Here is a 14,348-nt window from a genome sequence, read left to right on the forward strand (position 1 = left end):
CATTGACAATGCTGCATTTTCCAACAGAGAACAGTTGCCCTTCGCAAAGTCTTCAGGGCAGAGGTAGCATCTTGCTTTTCAGTATTAGAAAATAATAAATATATGTGCACAAATTACAAAAATACTGACATTACAGATGCTAAGCAGAATATCCATGGAATCCTGTTGCATTTCTGAAGTTTGAAATAACAATGTCGACATATTCAGAAAAAAGTCACTGTATATTAAAATCAAGCAAGATAGATGTATCTATACAGAAAAATTGGAGCAGCTGTTTACTTTTGTTGAAGATACCAAAATAGTCGTGTTACTCTGATATTTTTTTTAATTGGACTTAAGCAGAATTTAGACCTGTAAACTCAAGATCTGAGTATTACTCCCAAAACACCTAAAACTTGTATTTTCAAACTTGCACCTGCAAAGTAGGCAGACAACTAAGTATCACTGAAGTCTACAGTAAAAACCTAAAGCCCTGCCTGTTGTCCTGGATGTGATCTATTAATAGGTCAGGCTATTTCACTTAGAAATCTAGTCGTCCTGTTGCCCTAATTTCCAATGGGAAGGCTGCATAGCTCCTATAGCTATGGGAGAGGTAATATTCAGCATCCTTGGTGAAAACAAAATTGAAATTTCAATTCTCAACCCCAAGGTGCCAAGGTCAATCCCAAACTCATGTAAACATCAGTGAGGAAGATCAGTCAGCACTACTTTTAGTGTAATGGAATTTGATGTTATAACTCAGAGTTTTGTAAGAACACATCTCTGGGACACAGGTTCAACCTGGAATGGGTTCAGCAGGGTTTACTTATAACTGTAAATTCCCCATATTCTTTTCTACATGTAAGATACAACTATTCAACTTTGTCATTATGAATAAGAGTATATATCCCAATATAGATTTATTTTTTTTTAAATCATGCAAAACCAGCAAAACATGAGTTAGTAGATACCGAAACTGAAGAAAATATCACAGCTTAAGATACTTTTTTCCAAAGTGCTTATAATTTCTTAACTAATTTTTCCTCAGGCTGGGACTGTGAAAGGATTACAAAGCACACAGGGAAGCAGCAGCACATGGTATTTTGGGATTCTGACTTCCTCAACTCAGGAGCGGTAAGGATCTTTGCAAAGCAAAACCTTTTTACACGGAAGACTCTGAAGGAGTTACGTGCATCAGAGTTCATTGCATCCAGCTTTGTATAAGAAACTGGACCTGACCGACATACATATTTTCTAAAAGACTTTGCTCTATTTTATTATTGCTGTTGAGGAGGAGGAGGTGAAGTGTTCAGGATTGTTCAGAATGTTCAGTCATTTTTAATATAAGTTTACAAGTAAGAACTTTTTCTTACATACAGTTTCATTCATATTAATTTTTTACTCATTTTTAGCTGAAGCAACTTTAGCATCCTTTAAAAAGTTCATGAAAAGATACAACAACGACATTCAGTGTAATACAAGAGATCATATTTTGTAGGTCTGAAAGATTTTGGTACTTTCTAGTAAAGGATGATAGCAACTGAGATTCTGATAGAAGAACCCACTGAACACCGGAAAAAATATTTTGATTGTTTTTACCTTATTTAATGCATCTTGGTGCTCGGCAGAAGTTGTTATTTTCTTTGCTGAACTACTTGAAAATTGCTCCAGAGTTTTCAGGAGTATGATTAGAAACCTTTGGGTGATCATTTCTGCTTGTGACTATAGGGGAATAACATTCAGAAGAAAATAGATGGGGAAAACCCACCAGTAAAAGTCAAATGGGCAATACAATATCCGTTATATACTTTGGTAATTACGTATTACTTGTGTGGCTTTTTATCCTCTAGCATCTCTGAATTTATTAGCGTTTTTAGAGATGTATTCTTAGACAGATTTATCTCCTACCTTGTACCTAAAGACAGGTATATATACATGCTGCTTTCCACTTTTCTACTTTTCAGTTTTATATTTTACTAAGTGAGCTCTAAATTGGCATGTGGCTGTCTGTGAAGAAAAAAGGCAGTTCCACTATGCTATGTTCCTTTTTTAAATGACTGAGAAGAGGTTGTGGTTTTGGTGCAGTGGGTGTTTTTTTCAGTCCCCCGAACAGAAAATGGAGCATGTGTGAATCATATCAATATAACCTATACATCATTGGTAAAAATTATGGCTGTTTGCAAATTAAAAAACTGTCACTATTGTTTATGGTGCACTACTCTAAACAATTAAAATAACAAGTCCTCAGAAAAAGTAAAAGCAAAGGCACCTTTAAAAATCTCCTTCACGTTTTTTTTTGAACAAGCTTAGTTTGCACTTTTGAAAATGCATGGAGATTAAAATGAATAAATATAATTTTTATGCATTTGATTAAAATATTCATTAAAGGAATTTACAGTGTGATGTCGCTATTTTTTTTCATTATTAAACAAAGAGCAGCTCATGTCCCCTAATTGAAAAATATATATAGGACTTTTTTTATTTTTTCAGTGTGCTCTCATAAATCAATGTTCTCATCAATTAGTATGTTGGAGTAAGCCAGCAATACTTCCTACTGACTGTTGACCAGACCAAGAACACTCTTAGTGGCTCAAAAACTTCCATGAAAACTTTGTATGTTTCATCCCTTTTTTTTCCTTTCCAGTTTCCACATTTTTAAAAAAAGGAGAGAAAAATAGAGGTCTGCAGAAACCAAACAATGATAGTAAATGCAAAACTCCAGCAGTTTTATGAGACAGAAATTTAAGAAACATACACATGTGAGTTGCCCCATTTTCTCCACCTATAGTATCAAATAGGTATTTCCTTTACTGATGCTTGAATATTCAGTTTTATTTCATTTTACAGGGAAGGTTTTGAATTAGAGTTATTGCTCCAGATCTTACATTAAATCTGCAAAAAAATGTATGCATTTTTATTATACTGCAAAGAAGAAAACAACTGGGTCTTCTTTTTTTAAGATAACAGGAAAAAAAGTAGCAGTTTGCTTGTGTAAAACAGCATGGTTGCTGCTGCGGCTAAACCAGACTCTGAATGAATTCATTGGTGTCAGTAGGCTTCTGAAGTTACCTGAACCCAGCTGTGAAACAGCCCATAAAATGGATTACATGATGAAGGAAAGTACCTGGCTTATGAGCTACACAACAACTTCTGGCCTGCAACATCAGGCTGTTTTTTTCAGGAAAAAAATTCTACTAGTAGGGTTTGTTGACGTAGGTCTCAGTTGAGAAGCATGCAGTTGGTGGCAGGGCCACCAGCTTCTCCTTTGAAATGCTGTGACCTTGTTAGGAAGATCATGGATCTGCCTGACTTGCTGGGAGTGATAAGGCAGATGAAAGACCAACAGTGAGAAGCAAGAGCATCATATGGAGTTGCCAGGAGAAATGATGAAGTCAAGTGATGAGTTGTAACAAGTTCTGCCCAGGGAGTCTGACACGTCTGTATACATCACATTGGCTAGGTTATGTGATAAAATTTCATCTGTGCACACACCAAGGAGCATGTAGAGACCACCCTTATCAGCTCTACAGATGGCAAACCTGCAAGCCTGGCTTCAGCTCTAATGAGAGGTGTCTTTGTAGTCAGATGCATTTTGTGATGTGGTGAGCCATTAAGGTCAGGACATCACGAGGAGCAGCCTTCACATTACCAAAATAATAAAACATCCTAAAGAATATGCAAGCTCCATCATAAGAACTGTATTTTAGTATCAAAAAATCAAGAAAATAAGTGGCTTTTATTACAGCACTCAAATCCATGAGTCCTCTTTACTCTTTTCTGAGTTTTATTTTAATGAGTCAACAAATCAACCTCAAGATCTTTTTCAGTTCATTAATCAAATCAACTAGATCCTTTCATTTGGAACAAATCCCTGTCAGCTGATTTTCATAAGTACACCTAATGAACAAGCCTTTGGAGTTGCTTAGATGTGGCTGCCCTTACAAATACCTGTTTGAAACAAGGAATATATTTATGCCTGCTCTGCACCTATGCTCCTTGACAGCACAGCTCGTCATTTCTGGCTTGACCTTGTATCAGCCTTCCTCAGTGAGGAAGACTAGGGCTACTGAAGCCCTTGTCCATTACTCCTCTGCCAACTGTGGTACTAGAATTGGTTTCATGTATGGTATAAGCGTATTTCTCAGAGTTCAGCTAGCAACATATGCTGGCTTCCACCAAGAAGTAGACCATAAGTCTCAGCCACAGCATAAACTTTTTTTTTTGGTACTGTTCTTAAACCTGCTCAATACATACAGAAAATTTTCAGTTAAAAAAAATCATTTCTGTAGGAGGGCTGAGCTGATCCATAAATTATACTGAACTAAAATAATGATCCCTAAAATAGAGATCTTGCAGGGGGTTGCAACAGTAGGATTAAGTCTCTGGGCAGCAGCTTGCTCTCTTACAAAAAAAAAAAAAAAAAAAAAAAAAAAAAAAAAAAAAAAAAGTGAGGAATAGTAAAGAAAGAGGTATACTAGAAACACAAAAAAGCCTGTTTTACAGTAAGCAATAATGACATTCAGAACCAAATTAAGCAAATAAAACAGAACAACCTCTGTGGCAGCAGCAGAAAAGAAGAAAACAAAAGCCAGAACAGGAACATCTTACTGCTGGATTCTTTCCAAACAATCTCCACAAGCAGTGTAGAAAAGCAAAAAAATGAAATAAGACCAGTTTAGCATTACTGAGACAAGAGACCTCACAAGAATATTCTTAAAGTGGTTGCATATTATACCTCTCATGACTTTCATATATCTCCTTATAGCTAATAGTTCCTTCAAAATTCTGACAGATTAACTTTGTTTATTCTTATTTAATTATTTTTTGAGGTCATGGATTTTTTTTAGTGGCGATCTAATGTGGAAAGCTATATGCATTTAGCCTGTAAATGACTTGCAACCATTGTAAAATAGTATTTACCTGTATGTTTCCCAAATACCTTTCTTTATTAGGACACATAATTGTAGATGCTGTTTCAAATACAAGAAAACTCAAAAAATCTTCAGTTAATTTCTTACTTTATGCTGTAATAGTTTAAGTTTGATTTTAAAAAGACTGTTTAACAAATCTTAATGCTACAGCCAAACTGTAGCAAACAACCACACAGCTGATGACTTCAGTTTATTTATGTGTCTCCCACCTGAAGTAATACCATCTACTTTTACATCCTATTCAAACAAACAGAAAATTGTATATATTTCTCCCATTACTGAATATAAAAAAGAGGCTTTTTTTACCTTGTTTCTTCTATGCTTTTGCTTCTGCATAGGCTTTTGGCTGCTTACATTGTTTTGACCCAGAGTCAATCTAATACAAAGCTGAGTTGCATATATCGTTCACTCACTGCTTTGCCTTGCTGGTAATTCTTAAGTTTTGTCTAACATTTTCGCTGTCTTCACTTTCCAAGCCCTGTCAAATTTTGCTAAGGCACTTCTCTTGGGAAGTGTTGGGGTAACTCTCTTAGGCAGCATGGTTTACTCCACTATTGCTGAGAATTCTTGAGAGTAAAATAAACAGGGAAGAGAGTGAAGTCAGCTTATTACAGCCACCCAAATCGGATGTTAGACACATATATTCAAATGAGAAGGAGTAAGGAGAGCAAAGCTGTTGCTGAATAATGTGGCTTTGGCAAGGCTCCCTGCAGCATAAGACCCTGCTAAAATGTAAACTTTCTAACTGCAGTTCAGTGCCAATTAGTTTTCCACCTTTCAAAGAGCTTACAGAGGACCAACATGCTATCTTAAAGCTCTGGAGCTCTGAACATGTAGAATTCCCATAAACAAAGCAGGGAGGACTTCCTTTGGGGAGACTTTAAATCATTTGGAAATTAGTTGCCCTGGATTAAATTCATGTGTGTGAATTCATCTGGCAGGATTTGTCTCAGCCTCAATCCATCAGAAATCAACAGCAAAGTTATGAGTAATTTTAACCATACCAGACTACTAACAAGGACCATAGGCAATGACCACAATCTATATTTAAATGATTTAGGGAGCGTTTGCAGAGTTAATGCTGAGTGAAATTCTTTTGTCCTTTTGTCACTGGTCATCTCCTCCTGCATTATTTGTGTGATTTAGTGGATAAACTATTCTTTGATGTGGCAAACTGATGACATCATGGTATACAGGTGTCTCTGCCTTTATTTGGAAAAGTTATGAGCCTTGTCTGAATTCACTTTTGTCCTTACATCTCTTGTTCATGATTCCTCTCACTGGGGTTAGAAGACTAAGGGCTGCTGTTCTTCAGTAACTGACTAAAAATAGTTTGACTGTTGGGGAAACAGCTATTATGATTCAAAATGATCTTTGACATATGAACTGAGAAGGTTGTCAACTTGGAACACTGGTTTGGGCAGGATCAGCATTCTAGCTTACATAGGCACAACAGTAACAGGAACTGACGACTAAATAACACTTGGGTTTTATTAGATAACACACTAATTACTATGGAATAATAGTAACAGATTGCATTCTAAATGGATTTTGGAGGTAATATGGTAGAATCCAGATATGTTAAGAAATTGAGCTGCTCTTTTAGAAGATGTTTTTCTCTTGGGTATTTAAAATCCATCTATGGTGGTGGTTGTCCTGCAGTTAGAAAAGCTGAACAAAGAGTCTGTAATTTCAAGAGTTCAAGTCACACTCTTCAGTTTAAGTGCTTTTCCTCACCCTTCTCATTGCATGGATGTGAATGAGCCACAGGTGCCTTTAGTCCATCTGTTCCTAAGAGTCCAGGCAGGCTCTGAAGTAAAGGGGAAGGCAGTCAGGTAGTGAAGAGCACAGAGACATCATCTCAGAGAACTTCCAGGTACTGATAAATACCCCTTCTTCAAAAGATCACTTATATTCGCAGAGAGTGAGTGGTTCCCAGTCATACCAGGTTTGCAGCCCTATGGGAGCATATCAGCATTGAAGGGGAACTCCTTACCCAACAGCAGTGGCGGAGAGTTTTGCAAAGGGGCAGTGGTGCTCCAGGTGGCTGCTTGGCTTTAGATTGAGACATTAAGCCCTTTTGGAACACATGTTTAAAAGAGTGGGTGAATATCTATCTTGATAACTCAAAATGGGTTTTAATGCCACGTGCCATCCAACCTTTGGTTAATATAGCAGAGGACACAAGCACAAAAAATTCAAAAATTCAAAAATTCAGTACTTCACTAAAGCCATGAAACTGAACAAAATGCAAGTTAATGGACTCTTACTGACTGAAAAAAAAAGGGAAGACACTGACACAATTTTAAAGCATTTATTTACATGCTTTTCTTATTTTTGTGTATTTAAATTTGAATTTAAATTTCATGTCTGTTTCACTTTTATGTATTTGCAGAGGAACTGCATTCCTTCCTATCACAGCTAAACTTTCATAAAGTGCAAAGGGAAAAAAGGCAAGCTAAGCTAAGGGCTCTCCAATGTTTTCTATGTAAGAGAAATAATGAATATTCCTCATGCCATGTAACCAGAAAATTAGGTGATACACCTCTGTCTAAGGAGAAAATAGACTAATGCACATGGTATTCTGCTTCTTTTGTACAGGGATGAGGTGAAGTTGTTCAAGTGGATTTCTACTGTCCACTCATATCAGTAAAATGACAGTTCAGCTAGCTCCATGTTGGAAAATCAAGCTTATTGAAGGGGTGTATTAAATCTGAGAAATTTCGAGGCAAGGGTGAAAGATGACTTCTATAGAGACTAAATGTTGTGATAAAAATTTGTTCAGGACCAGTATGGGAAGAAAGGAATAGGTAACCACGTTTCTAGGTGCTTGAGAATTTTGTAATATACTATGGTTTTCCATCTATAGTTTCACCTTAAAATAAATTATTGAGAAAACTGGAAACAAAATTTTGAACCTACATTTAGGTAGACAAAGTGTGAGTGTTACTAGTATAAACAAGGAGTAGCAAAATGCAATGATACTCTTAAATGTGAAAACCAGATTTCTGCTACTGTATTTATACAACAAGGTACTAATATGAACACTCAGGAAGTAACTAGTATGTATGGAAACACAGAAAATAACAGATAAAACAGGAATAAGAAATTCAACCTGTTAGGTGAAATTCCTCAATGCTTTTTTAGCTATTGATTTTCATATAGTTTACTGTGACAGTGAATATCAGTGTTTAAATTCATGTCAAGTTTTGTCTCTATCACCTGCATCCTTCATGAAGGAATTTACTTTAAAGTTGTTATGAAATTATTTCTAGTCTTTAGATATGATCAAAACCCCACTTTTATGTATCTCCTAATGCTAACCCCTTCCTTGCAAACAAGTTCTAGCATCTCATTTGAAACCTAGGATGTGTAACAAGTTTACAGAAAGTCTTAATTTTAACATTTCCGTGATGACTACACAGAAAATAGTGGGAAAAAAATAAATTAAGTATGTGGTGATTGCTGTATTTGTATTAGTTTTTTGATCAGCTATTTGCAGAAAGTTATCACTGTCTTGGGTAACACATTCTCTCAATTAATTATTGATTTATTTGGAAGTTGGTGTAACCAGCTTTTCTTATATCTTGTGCCTCACATTACATCTGCTTGGAAGGCACTAGCAGGCAAGTCACCCATGAAAAAGGATATGTCTTAACTTCCAGCAGAGAAAACCCTTGTAAGCACTCCCTTACAGGTTTTGATCTCACATTGTTCCTAAATTATTGGTGGAATAATGTGAGATCAATATTAATCCTTATAGCTGATCTCCCCTTCAGAATCCTCCAGGACTTCCAGACAGGTTTTTTGCTTGATTTTCTCTGTATTTTCTATGTGAGGCAGTCTGGCCATTTCCAATTAAAATAAAGTTTATCTCCCTTTTTAATATGTAAATATCTTTTTTTTTCCAATTAAGAGTAATTTCTTGCACTTAACTGGCTAGTACACAACTCTTCGTCTCTGCTCAGGATAAACCTCTTTCCTTTTTTTGTGGTTTCTTTCTGGTTTTGCAGAGGAAAAGTCAGAGGAATCCTCGGATGAGCAAACTTAAAGCACTTTGAGCCCTTGGTGTCTGAATTGCCACAGGACAGAATGGGGGGTGCATTCCAAGTGAGTATAAAATTGGTCTGTAATTCTTTGCTCAGTATTTTGCTGTAAACACAAGCATGTCCTTCCACTAGAGGCCAAACTGGTCCTGTAACTGAAATGCAGTGTACTACATAAGTAGAAAGAATTTCTCCAAGTGGTATGAGAAGCTAAAAATTTTTCATACTATTCAGTAATGAGGAAAAAAAGATAAAAAAACACTGGCAGAAAACAAAAGTCTTGAGATATTCCAAATTTATATTGTAATTTGAACCAGACAGGTTCAAATGGGGGATTCTTGTTGTGCTCTCTCCTGGGAAGGAAAATGGAGTGTTCTTGCCATTCCTATGTGGAGTAAATACAGAAAATTGGTATTGGTGGCCTCAAACAATAATCAGGGGAAGCTGCTTACATTATACTGTTTGTAGGGATAGATTTAGCCCATCAGAGTCTTCTGCAGTGAGGGGCTGATCTGAGATTTCTGGGTCAGAGAAGGGTGACTGAGATATCCCTCATTCAGGTTTCCTTTGAAGTCTGTTTTCAGGGAACAGCTAGTGGCAGTGAGCATGACAGTACTGGGAACACTATGCCTTTATCCGGTGCTGATCCATTCGGTGGCTGGATCTGAGGCTTAGTGGCCTGCTTCAATTTGGAGCTTTTATGATGGAAAGAGTCCTTAAGCCTTCTGTCTCTGTGGAGGGGGAGTCTGTCTAAGAAGTGAGTTTTCTGGAAACTCAGCACAGTGGAAGACAAGACATATAATTTATGTTTTCCTTTTCTGGTCATCCTCTTCTGAGAAAGGTGGTACATTAATCTTAGCGTTGTGTTTAAAGGGGGACTTTATCTCCAATTCTGCCATCAAAACGTCAGATCAAGAGTAAAGGAGGTGATATCCCAAGAAATACCTTCAAGTCCTTTTTATGCAGTATATTGCAGTTTCTGCATCCTGTTCTCCAGTGGATCTGTGGAGTATCTGAGCAAAGATTGTATTTACAGTTACAGTTTACAGTGGGAAATGGAACTCACTTGTTCCTAATTTGACATTTTCTGCAGGCCTTATTATTCTCCACATAAAACTTCTGTCTATTTCAAACGTTAGTGCTGTTTGTGGATTTTTGCTATGACAGGATTCTGGGCTCATCATTCTCACATAGAACATAATGAATGTTTGAGTATATATATCTACCTAGTACATAGCTGCCTTGCCCTCTCCCATCTCTTGCTTCAGGTTTGGATGTTGCTGGGAGTTGAATATTTTACAGGGAGATGTGCCTACCACACACAACTAAGAAGGAAACATTCCCTGCAAGACAGGTTTAATTTCAAAGCTGTTGGGTTGTTGGGATAAGCTACATCAAATGAAAGACATTAAACAGAAGGAAAAGATTTCACACAAGCAGAGAACAAGCCTCAAAGAATCTGTGAGTCATTGCTTACAGAAGGTGTAAAGGAAAGTCCACTCTAGTCCAGCCAGCTGGCTGAGAGGAGCCAAAGGCAGGACAGGCACACCGTGCACCTGTGTTACTGTTCCACAGGTGCTCCTCTGTGAGGCCTTGACTTTGGGTGTATGTACATCAGCGTGAATATATGTGTGGACAATCTCTAAAGGCAAAATAGTCATTACTACTTGCAACCCATATTCATAGTGCATTCTGAAACAAATGTCCAAAGGCTGTGTGTGTGGAGTAACTTTATGTTAACTTGTGAAGGTAAGAAGTTTCAGGATGTTTCTGCCATTTGTTTTCTGATATCATCTGCAAATATTTAAAGCTGCCAGACTTGGATGCTCTTATCATCTGATCGTCCATTCTTAAGTCTTAACAACTGAACTTAATTCTTGGTGAACAACCAGCTCACAACAAGGAGTTCAGTCTGATCGCACAGATATCCTCACCTCTTGTGTACAGTTTCTATTACTGACAAATTGCTCTGAAGCAAGACTTGCAAGGTCCTGCAGAAAGACTTGGAAAACTTTCTTACCTGCACAGTTGCTAAGAAATTTATCAATTAAAAGATTTTTATTCCTTTCTTAAGTTGCCTGGGTCTCTGCTTGGAATTCGAGATTGATTCACCAGACTGAGCCTGCACAGTGTAGCAAAGACATAAAAGACACTGGTAGTTCCGTAGCATTGGAGCAAATCCTTTCCATCCCTCTTTAGGACACAACATACATGCCTAGGATGAGTGGTACAGTAACAGCGGGCTTCTCTTTCTCTTTGCCTTTGGGAAAACTAGTAATCTGTGATGATACTTGGTTCTGGCAATAAATAATTAATACTTTGTTGTTGTTCTTGTTTTTACATCCTTGTCCTGTTTCTTTCCCTGCATTCTTCACTTGTCTTTCTGATTTTTAGGGTATTTGTTTTTTGACCACCAGTGCCAGATCCTTTTTCTGTCTTGGGCATATTTGTATTGTTATTAGAATCAGTGAATCATAAAAAACCAAACACAAGCTTACAGTGTGATCCTCTTGCTCAGACCATAGAAAAAAGCTCAACATTTATGGTCCTGATTTGCCCTATCCCACCAAGGACATACAAATTCTTCTCTGTAGCTGACCTTAATTTTACCCATTCCAAATTTCTGCAGTTATTTATATGAACCGTCCTATGGTAACACACATCATCTGGAGGCATAAAACATAAAAGCACATAAGCTAGCTGTGTATGTACTATTGCCATGCTTAAAACCAGCCATACTCCGAGCCCTAGGACCCATTAAATTCCCTGAATCCCCAATGGTTTGTTTGCAACTGAACATGTGCGAAGAGAAGTGGCCATAGGCTGTGTGGGGGTCCCAGACCTAAAATACTGTCACTGTTCTACCCATCAGCCTGTCTGACAACATTGTCTGGCTGGCAAGTCTGTCTTCTGCATCTCAGATGAACCTTGCAGTTAGGGATAGGTTCTGCTTTGGAGCATGGAAAATGTCCATTTAAATTTCAGCTCAAAACCCAGGACTCTGGAGAATAAACAGGTAGATCTTGTTATTGTTGTTGCATATAGAGACAGAGGAATCCCAGGCAGAAATTGAGTTTTTCTCTTCTTTTCTCTTCATATAGTGCTACATGAGACTGATTCAAATGCTAAGCCCTGTGCTAGTATTTGGAATACAAGAGGGAGGAATTCATAATCACATCGTAAGAGAGATTGATGATGAACCTTAAAATGAGTGGTATCTGTTCAGTTTAACGAGGAAAAGGTTAAGGGTGATTTGATCACATTCTGATAGGAAAATTAATACTTGTGATTTGGCCTTTCAATCCAACAGAAAAAGGCATGTCAGGATTCAATGACTGGTAGATGTAGCCTGACAGCTGAAAAAAGGCATATGCTTTTAAAACTATAAAGATAATTGAGCAGTGTATTAGCTCACTGAATGTTTTTAAGTTTAAATGTAATCTCTTTCCTGAAAGATGTGCTTTCCTTTAAACTAGAATGAAATTGTGCAGGTCCTAATAGCTCCAGCTAAATGTCCATACTTAACCTTTAAACCTCACGATTCAAAGACAAGTGAGTTTAAACACACTAAGAATGAAATGCCAGGAGAAGAACAGTTTGAACAGCTGGTAAACTCTGAACTAGGTGCTAGCAAAAGAGGCATTTACCGACAGAAACCAAATTTTTCACTTGCTTTGTATAATACTGACATAATCCTATAGCATCCTACCTTTTCTTAGCTCAGGTCTGTAGAATGAGCCTGTCTTTATGCATGCCTTCCTTAGGCAACAGGCCTGAAACAAATGTCACGGATTCCCATCTGGTTCCGGTTTCTGGGATTGTGGTTCCCACCCGATCCCAGGCAAGCCAGGTGGTGTGTCAAGAGACTAGGCACTGCTAAATCTGGATTTGTACCACCTAGGAGGTGATGGCATATATATAGAATGTGTGCTGTAACTGAGATACAGGACCACACTCTTTTCTCCTTCTTCATTCAGGAACTCATGTTTTCTAATGAAAAGTCTCCAAATTACTTTGCATCAATGTTCTAAACTGCCAAAAAAAGGTGAAATATTAATTACTAATTTAACCCCATAATCTAAACAATCCTACTGCTATGAAAGTATCAGTTGCTTAGTTTTGTCTCAGAGCATCAAGCAAGTTGGATAGCTGAGATCACAATTTCCAGCAAATAACCCACCTTCTGTTCAGACTCAATACAACTTCCATGCATGAAGAGAGACTGAATGCCTGTGTTTTAAACTGTAGGCTTAAATACAAAGTATGTATGATGACCAAATGTACATTAAGCACCCAGGATAAGAGATGATACAGTGTTGAGTCCTAGCTCTATATAGCTTGGGTTAGTGAAAAAAAAAAAAAAAAGAAAAAAAAAAAAAAGATAAAAATAAAAATAAGACTCCCAGGTCATATGCCAAGATTGAAGTGCAGCATCAGGAATTTTCCATCTCATAGACAGAGATGAAAGAAATACTTAGGATTCTCCCTCCTTCTGATCATGCTCTTGGTGTAAGTTGAGCCTAAAGGGCAGTCATTGTGTTCCCCTTTTCACTTGGCCTCCCCAAAACTGAAAATAAAAGAGGTCAAGTCTACAGTCAACTGAAATTAGAAAAGCAGGAGGAGAAGTTGCTTCACTTGAAGGCTGCAGATTTTAATGCTTGGCAAGAAACTGGGAATTTCTAATTGCTGGCAGCATCTCAGAGGAATCATTTGCTTTGTTACTAAATTAGATGCATTTGGGGCACTAAAATTATCTACAAGTATTATTGTTTTTTTCAACAGCTTCAAAAATATAGTTGTTGTGAACTTCTCTTTTAACATCCATGTGTTTTTATATGAATATTTCACATTTGGGGGTCACAAAGGTACAGTTAGCATACTGATACTCATTTATGTAATCAAGCCACAATATTCCTATCTATCTTTGATTGCAGGCAGCAGCTCATTTTCTCAAAGGATGGAAGAATGAAAGCAAATAGACATACAGTCCACGCTGACAAATTATTCATTATGTTTAAGAGCATTCCACAGACCGAGCTGCTGCACTGCATTGTTTAGGCAGAAATATACAGATGGGATAACCTGAACTAAGACATTCAGAGGTGTCTGAACATGAATTTAAGACAGTAACTAAGCACAGCGAGGAAGAACAACAGACACTTCCAGCCAAACAGAAATTATTAGTAACAGAACTCTCCAGCTACATTTTCAGAAAGATGGGAAGACATAGCTCAGATTGCTACTTCCCTTTTCCCACTGCAGACATCCCATCTTACAGAGTGAGGCTCTGCAACATGAATACATATGGATTACCACTGAGTTTTTATGAAGTTGACCAGAATAATCTTCAATTTATGAAGATAGATACTAGCCTGGCAGCTCGTTGAACTTG

Source organism: Athene cunicularia (genome assembly GCF_003259725.1).
Source record: "Athene cunicularia isolate RWA chromosome 2 unlocalized genomic scaffold, athCun1 chr2_part1, whole genome shotgun sequence".
NCBI lineage: Eukaryota > Metazoa > Chordata > Aves > Strigiformes > Strigidae > Athene > Athene cunicularia.